This window comes from Populus alba, chromosome 5 (assembly GCF_005239225.2).
Source record: "Populus alba chromosome 5, ASM523922v2, whole genome shotgun sequence".
Lineage (NCBI taxonomy): Eukaryota > Viridiplantae > Streptophyta > Magnoliopsida > Malpighiales > Salicaceae > Populus > Populus alba.
Window position 1 is genome coordinate 5,730,495 of NC_133288.1, and position 10,036 is coordinate 5,740,530.

The 10,036-nt window shown below is 30.4% G+C and overlaps 1 non-coding gene across 1 annotated transcript; it reads right to left on the minus strand.

Annotated features, from left to right (window-relative positions):
• Positions 1 to 2,803: 2,803 nt before the first annotated feature.
• Positions 2,804 to 2,888, minus strand: TRNAM-CAU (transfer RNA methionine (anticodon CAU)). The gene is given in 2 exon segments: positions 2,804 to 2,839; positions 2,851 to 2,888. It is a non-coding gene; the product is annotated as a tRNA-Met (tRNA).
• Between the last annotated feature and the right edge of the window lie 7,148 nt (positions 2,889 to 10,036).

A 10,036-nucleotide genomic window follows, 5' to 3' on the forward strand; every position in this document is an offset into this window, starting at 1 on the left:
ATTTCATTGATTGTGAACAAAAACATTAGGAAAATAATTAAGCTAGGTATAGATATATAAAGTAGTATTTAAACTATATTTTAATTTGTGCTTCGTTCCAAGTTAGATTAAATTTTTATTATAAAAAAACATAATAAAAATATAAAGATATTGCTAACATATTTTTTAATAAAAAAAATAATCATCATAATGAAATCATATGTATGTCAAATGACACTGTTTTTATAATTTAAAAATAAAAAAATTATTTATATCTAATTTTTAATTTTTTTTTAATAATTACAGCTACATATTAATGCTCAACTAATCTTTAAACATAATTAATTTAATTAAGCACACCTGTTGATGTGATAGCTAAATGATTACTAACATAATTGCACTGTATAAGCTTTTTTTCTTTTTTCTTTAATTACTAGAAAACAAATTGATATTATTTAAGGTTTTATTGTTTTTTGTCTTTTTTTTTCTATACCACCTCTAAGGGATATGTAAAACTTCTTGATGTTTATATCTTATTTATTAGATTATATATTATGTATTAGATTTTTGGTATTTATTATCTAACTATTATTTATTATTCAATAAAAAATAAAATGGTTAATATATAATATTTTTTTATGTTATTATTAAGATATGTATATATATCCTATTGAATTAAAAAACATATAATTACTTTTTAAAAATACTTTTATATAATATAAATATATATTTTAGGTTATATTTATACTATTTTTATTATTTATCAGGTAAAATAACTATTTAAAAAATATTAATTTATTTAAATCAAGTCAAATCAATACATATCTAACTTATTCAAATTAAATTATCACCCTTAGCTAAAATATTAGAAACACATCGAATCGATGGTGGTCTCATTGTTAAAAGACCAAAGCATGATCTACACCCACAAGATCTCTTACGATTCTTTTTGTTATTTTTTTCCCCTTCTGTTTCGTGTTGTAAATTTTATTCCAGGAATTTTTTATGTAGGAAATGTAAGAGACAAATAGCTGAAATCGTTAGACATGTGGACGCCTAGTTCTACTTGATAGACGACTTGCAGTCCCAGTTGGGAAAAAGAAAAGGAAAAGTATTAAAACCAGTGTCTAGTGGCCCATATATAAATCATCCATCGATCGTCTTCAAGTATGGTAGGATCCATGAAACCTCCATGCAATCTATGTGAATCCCATTACTATTTCTCACCATTGAGGTTTTGAACCAAACATTTCCACGGAATTATTAAATTTACGAGATTTATTTATTAGCGTCGTTATTTATTTAGTGTACGAGGTTCTCGTTCAAAACATTAGATTATTTATTTTCATATCAGAATCTGTTTATAACTTTCACAGATTCTGATTGGAATTGAAGCTATACTCAAGACCTCCATTAAAGTCCTTAAAAGCTCATAAATCCAAATGAATCAAATCAATATAGAAAGCCCAAACCACATAAACATAGGAGCATGATCAAGACATGCTAACGATTGAAGCAAGAACAAAAGCTATTTTTTTGTAGTTCTTTATGTGCAGTCCAGTTTAGTAACCTAATTTCCAGCAGCCTTGTAAACACCACAAACAGTAAAGAGGTCTTTAACAAAAGAAAGCACAGTTCAAAACCTAAGACAAAAAAATTAACCTAAAATGCAAAAATCTTAAGCCAAAGAGAAGATTAAAGATTTATAATCAAACACCCAAATAACAAAAACAGCACTGTCAAGTGGATGTGTTGTTCATGCCTAGGCTGCGTGCTATGATCTTCAAAGACAGAGGACCAGGGTTGTGTGGCTGGTAGGTGGCGGGAGGGTGGTTTGAGGGGTGAAGTTAGGAATTTTAGTTTGAAAGAGCTAAATTATTTTTTGTTTTTGTTTTTAGGGAGGTTAAGACTTAAATTTTTTTATTTATGAAGATAAAAATCTAATTTATTGAAACAAAAAGTTGAAAAATAAATAAATTCCTGACAGGACCTACTACACCTCTAATAAATTCCGTCCCTTATGGTTCTACTGGTTTCCGAGAATAGAAAACTGGTTTGAGGTGTATATAACGATGTCGTTTTATGGCGAGGAGAGCTAATGAAAATACGAGGAGGACGATTGACACCAAGTGATGGCCTCCTCTGTGCACTGCCTCCTTTATTTTTTTTCCAGGGAGCATAACCGATCTTCTAAGCTGTATGTGATCTCATTATAAGTAAATTAAAAGTGAAAGTGGGATAGATTTCCCTCATGATAATACCACTTTGAATCCACGCACAGTGAAAGTACTTCCAATTAATGCTGCCAAATTATAGCAGCATTTATAGTGTCGGTGCTGATGCAGTTTATAGCAAGAGGGCCTGCGCTGTGAGACTGCGGCGGATATATTCGGTCAATTTACTCGTAGTTAAAGAAGCTGTCCAGTTTTTTAAAAAATCGAGGAAATTATACAGAGTTTGGAATTATGTGCTCCGAAATCTAACATATATGGTCTTTACAAGAGTTCTTAGATATCGAGACCCTCAAAAAGAATAAAAGAGAGAGTTCGAAATATTCATAAAGACACTTCTGCACATTAAAACAAAAAAATGGGGTGAGAGAGGCTCTACCTCAGGTTTTTTCCCTCTTAATGTCTTTTTTTTTTTTGTTGAACAGGTATTTCTACTTGCTTATTAATTATTCTTTGGGATAATAGCTAAAACATGTGCAACAACCTTACCTTTTGTGCTTGTATTTTGAGCTGTGAGGTTTGAAGAACCTCGTGATAAGCCATTTAAACAAGAAAAAGAAAACCTTGGTTATTGTCAAAGAAAAAAATACAATTGGGGTGAGAGAGGCTCGAACTCTCGACCTCAGGATAACTCAGAAGCTATGAGACCTACGCGCTAGCCAACTGCGCCACCACCCCGTCTTGTGTCTTCGTTTTCCGTTAAATATATTTAAATATATATCTATTCCAGCATCAGGTGCTCCCTCGTTCTTATTTATTTGTACACTTTAAATAGTGTGTGCACAGGACCAGGTGACTTTCATGTATTGGAAAACAATGATCATCAAGTTGATTTCTTATTCAAGTTAAATCACACTATTGAGCTGACTCACACGCCATGATACATGAATTTGTAGAAAATGCAAACTTTTTATACATTTTCTACAAATTCCATGCTGGCACAAACTCCCTCGTGGGTCGAGCGCCCATACTTTTTACCAATAATCAAAGTAGAAATTTGCATCTATTTCCATGAAAAGGAGGTGACACATTTCTTAACTAATAGCTATTTCTAAGTCAACATGTCATTAACATTAACTCATATTCCCAACAACAATAGTGCAAGACTTTACAATCAATATAGGATATCAACGTTTCCACCAAGTACTTGTTATGCCACTCTTCACATTTAAGATAAGTTAATGTGACATAAATCTTTAAATACTTTAGTTTGAGGCAAGTTTTCACAAAATATTTCTTTATATTCTTTCTCACATTGCAAGATGCTTTTTCTCACATAAGACTTAATTTAAGCATTGAAAAGTCTTTCGTTACATATAAAACTTATTTTTTAGAAATACTTAAGTTTATAAACAAGTCCAACCACAAAGCCTAGCTCATATGTGTTTCGCAAGCATAAAAAGCCTAATTTATTGTGATAAGTTTCTCAAGACTTCAAATGTCATGAATTTAATTATCACATGGTCATTGGAGTTAAAGGACTTTTTTGGAATTTTTTCACCTTTACCCATTCTAGAGGTGCTTATTTGGTGTTCGTGTGTTAATAGAATTTTATGTTTGACATGTTGGTAAGACTTCAGGGACTGTTTTTGTAATTTTGCTCATGGTACTCTTCCGCGGGTTATCTTCGTGGGTTATGTCTTTGCCTTCTCATTGAGCCTGAGGCGTAATCAAAATGGAGTGAGCTGAACTCGCTGATGAGCCTAGGACTTTAGGATATATTTAAATTTGAATTTGAATGTGATTGATAGGAAGGCACTTGACTTAAAACCTATATTTAATTTTAATACTCAAAATATCGTATGTCTCTGAAGAGGTTTTAAGATTTACAATATAAATTGTTCATTTAAGGCTCGTTTTTGGGCTGTGTTCAATTGAATCCTCGTAGACCCATTGAGCCTTGAGTAGGGTTTGAGGTCCAAGGATTGCTCTCCAAAATTCGGACACACTTAAAACACAAAATGGTTTCTATGCTATTTGGGCTCAAAGCCCGTCATTGAAATGAACGTTGAGCTGGGGCCTTTAAGCCCAATCCAAAAATCAATTAAATAATTAGGAATGGTTTGTAATGACCTTGATAACCTAAAGTCGCTAGTAAGGCCAGAAAAACTTGGCAAATTATTAAACATACTAAAACGTCAGTAGCTTCACTGACCAATTTTTTTTCGGTCCTTAATATTTTTCTTTCTATCATAGTATTTAATAGCCAAACTAGTAATTAATTTGTAAAAATATTTCAAGGACAGAAAAATTAAAAAAAAAAGAAGAAGAATTGAAGTGCAAAGCAAAGAGACATAACATGGCCACTCTATAATTTTTAGAAAAAAAAACTTTTAATCCTCATAATTTTATTTTGGTATGAAAATCCATTTTTGTTGCATTTTGGTCCACGAGTTAGAGAAAGGAGAGAGAAAATCATTTGAAAATAACAAAGAGAGAGAAATTTGTTAGTCTGGCTATTTTTCGGCAATGAAAATTATCATTATTGCTATCAACGAGTTTTATTTAATAAGAGAAGTTGGATGCGGTGGTTTTTTGTCTTTAAACTTGTATGGGATGATATATTTGAGTTTGAAAAGTTTTTTTAATTTGGATTGATTTTTTATTTTTTTTAACTTATTTTTAGGTTTTTAGGGTTATTAGATGCTTTAAAAAGGTTTAAATGGTGTTTTTTTAGTTGTTTTTAAGAAAAAATGGCTGAAAATGAATATTTAGATTCAATTGATGTCTTGATATTTATTATAAAAAAATATTATTTTGAAATTTTATGTAACAAACTCACATATTTTTTTTTCATTTTAGTTTTTTTATATTAAATATTGTTTTTTATCTAATCCATAGATAACACGAAACAATAACTTAATAATGAATTTCCTAAAGCCTGCAACAACTTTTTGTCGCAAGACAATTTTGGATGACCTGAGGATTGTTTTTTTCAATTATTAACACAAGCATCTTTCTTATCCATTATCTTAAAATCAGTGTTTGGGTTTTAAAGCACTCAATTAAGCATATTTTTCTATATAAAAAAAAATATGCCTAAAATATCCACGTACAACACATTCTACTCTTTTTTATTGGAAGAGTGGACTTGTTTCATTGGAGACTTTTTTTTTAAAGCATTCAAATGTTTTGTGTCAGAATTCTAACGAAAAAGTTCGGTTAAAAATCAAAATCATCTGGAAATAAATCGATACAATTCTTTTTGAAATTAAAATTAATATTAACCCAATAATTACCACGGGGACATTTTTCAGGTTTGCCCTAATATATGTGTGGCCAGGCCCCAAGGGGATAGAGTGGGTCCCAGGAATGACGTGGCTTCCCAAGCTGACTCACACGCCATGATACATTAATGGGCTGTGGGAAATGGCATGATGAAGGGAAAGGACGGGGTGGCTTTGAGAAGGGTCCACACAACCCTCTGTCTCTGATCGGTGCCGCATTCTCAATGTGTTCTTGCTGTGGGCTTTTGCTGGCAGACAAATCTAATCCAAACAGCACTCCAATATTTATTACAAAGTTGACATGCCTCTGTGATTCTGTAGGAAAGTCGTCACTGGTAAATGTTCTCTCTTCCAGCGATACCATCCTTCTCTTTTCTCCTCGAACTCTACCTTCATTACCCTACAAAAAGCTTTATTGCCTTGGAAAAACTGTGATCGATCATGTAAAGCTCAGCTGCAAACATCCATGTTCTTGTTCGATTCCAAGCATCCAGCCGGCCTATGCCATTATATTATCTCCTCATCACAAGGCACCTACACGGGCCACTAGCAAATCTGAAGAGTTTCAAAGAATTGATTCCAAGATTTTCCACAAACCTAGCAGACCCTTTTCATCGCAGTTAGCTTTATTATGTGGAATTCTGCAGAAAGCCATCAAAATCCCAAGAAACCAGGCCCAGAAACTGTCATTAATCATTGCGAGACTTGTACATGGGTAGCATCATGATCTGTTTCCGAATGATGTAAAACGTCTCTTTGTAACCTTAAACTCTGGTGGTTAAATCTAGTCGAGGAGGTTAGTTGATTTGGAGGGAATAAAAAGGGACATCTTGCTTTGTGGAAACTATGCTTGCAGCGTTTTAACTTCATGGTAGTGGCAGACAATTGTGGATCCCACCAAGGCAGACAAGCAATGATGTTAAATAAGGACCACATCCGTGTGTTGTAATGCTATTTTGTTTTTATAAAAAGTTTTTTTTGATTAAAATAATATTATTTATTTTTACTCTTCATATTATTATATTAAGATTATTGGAGGATATATTAAAAATATTTATTTTCTATTTTTTTAAAATTAAAAAAGTATAAAAATAAAAAACACACTGTTGGAGGTACTGTTAAACTGAATTTTACTTCCGAAAGTCTTCCCGAAGGAAGTCGGAGCAATTAGATTGATCAAAGGGGGAATATTTCTTGGCATCACATCATCAGTTTTAACATGTAGTGTAATCAGACGATTAATAAAATCAATATAAATTTAGATTGTCAGATAGTGCACAAGAGTATCTTCATATATAATTCTTTATTTCACCACGGATGCTTGAAACGAATCCAAGAACATAAGCTCCATCAGCATATGGAATAGGGGGAAAAAAGAAATAAAGCAATGAAATTCAGCATGTTCATCTTTTTGAAAGAATTTAAATCCTCACGTCCTGTCTTAAGTAGTAGTGTAAACATTCTCGAATCAAAAAAATAAAAGAAAAGAAAAGAAAAGCAAAGAAAGAAGTAGTGGTGTATGTTAAAAAACCATTTCAATCTAATAATTTAAGTTATTAGGTAAGGTCTCATAATATTATTTATATTATTCTTTAACATATTTTTTCAAGTGAAAGCTTTTTAAACTTGAAACTTGCATATGTTCACATTACTTTGTGCTTAATTTTTATTAAATAAATAGAAATTGTGAGATTCGAACTTGTAATCGTTTGGTCATTAAAATTCTGATATCATATTAAAGAATTATCTCAACTCAATAGCTTAAATTGTTAAGTAAAGTCATATAATATGATTTATATTATTTCTAACCGTGTATACAATATACACAACACAATCCCAAAAAAGGTGCATGCCATTGGGATTTTATCCTCGAATCTGAGAAAAGGAAGAATAATTTTTCTAGTTTTAGCACCAAGTTTAGTATTAAGTGTTGTTCTGTCTTTGAAAAGATTGAAGCGTTAACCATGCTTTCAAACTTGTTTGATTATAAATAAATAAAAAAAACTTTTAAAAGGTGTACAAACCAGAGAAGCTAAGAAATTTGACTTGTGAGAGTTTTTATCAAATGTCGGTAAAATATTATCCCCAATTATCCCCAATTAGTTTTCTATGAATTTCGTAACTTTTTATAATTTAAATCACAGGAATATATTGCTACAGCCGACAGTAGAAATGTCGGTATTATCAAATGAAATAGATGATGTGATAAATGGGATGAATTCAAAAGGCAATTCGATGGCCTCGACACCTCATCAATTTTAAGTTCATTTTATGGATCTTCGTTTGCGTACCTACTTGACTAATTTTAGTCCTAAACTAGGTGTTGCTTAAGCTACACTGTGAATCTATGTTTTTTTTTTTTTTTGTATATATAAGAAATAATATTTAGACAGCAAAGAGTGTTTTAAAAGATTTTTTAAAAATCAAGTTTAATAAGTTAGTTTAATTTTAATTAGATGATAAAAAAATAAGTAATAATAGCAATGAAATAATTTTTTAAAATGAAAAAGATGAAGCAATGGGGAAAAAAATTCATGGAGGTACAAAATTGGATGATAAAAGGCCTGAGCGAACCTAAAATAGTGCAAATTTATGGATTAGATAATAAAAGATGAGGTAACCCATAAAATTTATGGCTTAAATAATAAAATTATGATAACATGATAAAAATAAATTTCATGAGATTTGATGATGAAACTGAGGCTAATTAAGCATATGATAATTAGGTTAATATCGAATTTTCAATTCATTTTAGTTGGGAATAGGGACAAGCTAGCTTTCAGGAAAAAAAATAAAAAACAGAGTTAAGACATTATAAGCACATTAGCTTCATAAAAATCCTAACTAATTATACAAAAATGGGTTTTATTATGAAAATATAAAATCTTCATTCTAAAGATACATCCAAGAAGGGAAATACAATGACAAAAAAAAAAAAAAAAAAAACACAATGAGGCATCTTAGCTAGTCGTTTGATTTATATATTGACATTTGTAATTGCAACTAGACTGTCTCACTTATTTATAGTCTCTGTGGAGTTTCTCTTTTGTTAGTAAAGATGAATCTAAAATCAATTGTTTAAAGGGAAGTTTTTTTTAACATAAATATACAGATAAATATTTAAATGTGTTAAGGTGTATATCCTCTATAGGTAAAAAATAATTAAAATTTGTTTTTAAGGATTTAACTAAAATTGTTTTGTGAAAAGAGAGCCAAACGCGCGTGTCAATTTCTTAAAGAGATAGAGAGTCAAGTTTCTATCTTTGAAGGACTAAATTGTTGGAATTAGTTTATAAAACATGTAAAGGGTTTTTTAACGTCAAATTATATGTGATGTCTGTTGTAACCTAATTCATTTTTATACACGTTTCAAAAAATATGTATTTTCAACCAGTTTAGTTAATTTCAACCGTTTCATTATTTTTACTTTATTTTTAAATCATGAAAAATCATAAAAAAATACAAATATAAAAAATAAATCTTGGGCCATAATTGAAGAAGAAATTGATAAAAGGGCTTAATTTAATTTAATTTGGCTAATATTGAAAAAAATTTGAAGTTCAAGGATGATTTTGAAATAAATAGTCATGTTAAAATTCATTTAAGGGTTTAATGAAAGAATTTTATTTTTGAATTTGGCTTAAATATGAGGAATTGAAGGACCAATGATAGAAATGAATAAAATGGAGAATTTAGAAAACATATTCTAATTCAATCAAGGTTTGAAATGAAAGAAATTAAAAGAAAAAAAAAATTACCAAAATAAAAAAAACTAGAAGTCAAAGGACTATGGAGCAAAAGACACAAAAGGTAGATGACAAATTGATGTTCGGTTTGATTTAAATTTTAAAATTTATTTTTTATTAGGTAGTAATTGTTTAAGAGGTTGTGTTTGCGTTTTACTTAAAACACAAATGCAACCTATTTGGTAAAGTAAAAACCATAATTTACTTTTTATAGATCTCATAATATTTTTGTATCCTAAACACTAGGAAAGAAAAGCAAGCAATCGCTGCTTCTTGTACTTTAATATTTTTATCTTTTATAGGTGATTGGTGGATCTAGGAATTGAGATATAATAATAATTTCAATCTTTGTAGAATATTCCCCTTGTTTATTTTTTTAAAAATTTGATTTCTTTTTAATTTCTCGCTCTTTGTTTTCCTCTTCTATCCAAACAATGCATGGATTGAAAATATCAATCACATCACCTTATTTTTTTTCCTTCCAATTTCTTTCTCTCTCAATTCTATTCCCAAACATAATGTAAAACGACAATAAAAAGCAAGACCTTGCTCCTAGATGATTAGGCATTTTGGTTAAATAGTCTACGCACACACACACGATAGTAGGCATGGACGTGACATGTGTTACATACATAGATGCATAGCTAATGTGTTGATTAGGAGACCCATGCTACAAAGTTGAGGTGCACATAAGTCAAAAGGTAAGTAAGATTGGATCTGCGCACCGGGGCTAGCTCTAACCATAACTGGTTTCTTCTCTTCTCTGTTCTTTTTTAATATATAGTATGAGGAAAGAAACTTGGCCTAAATTAAACATGAGACGTGGACTTTCGAATATGATACTATTATTCTT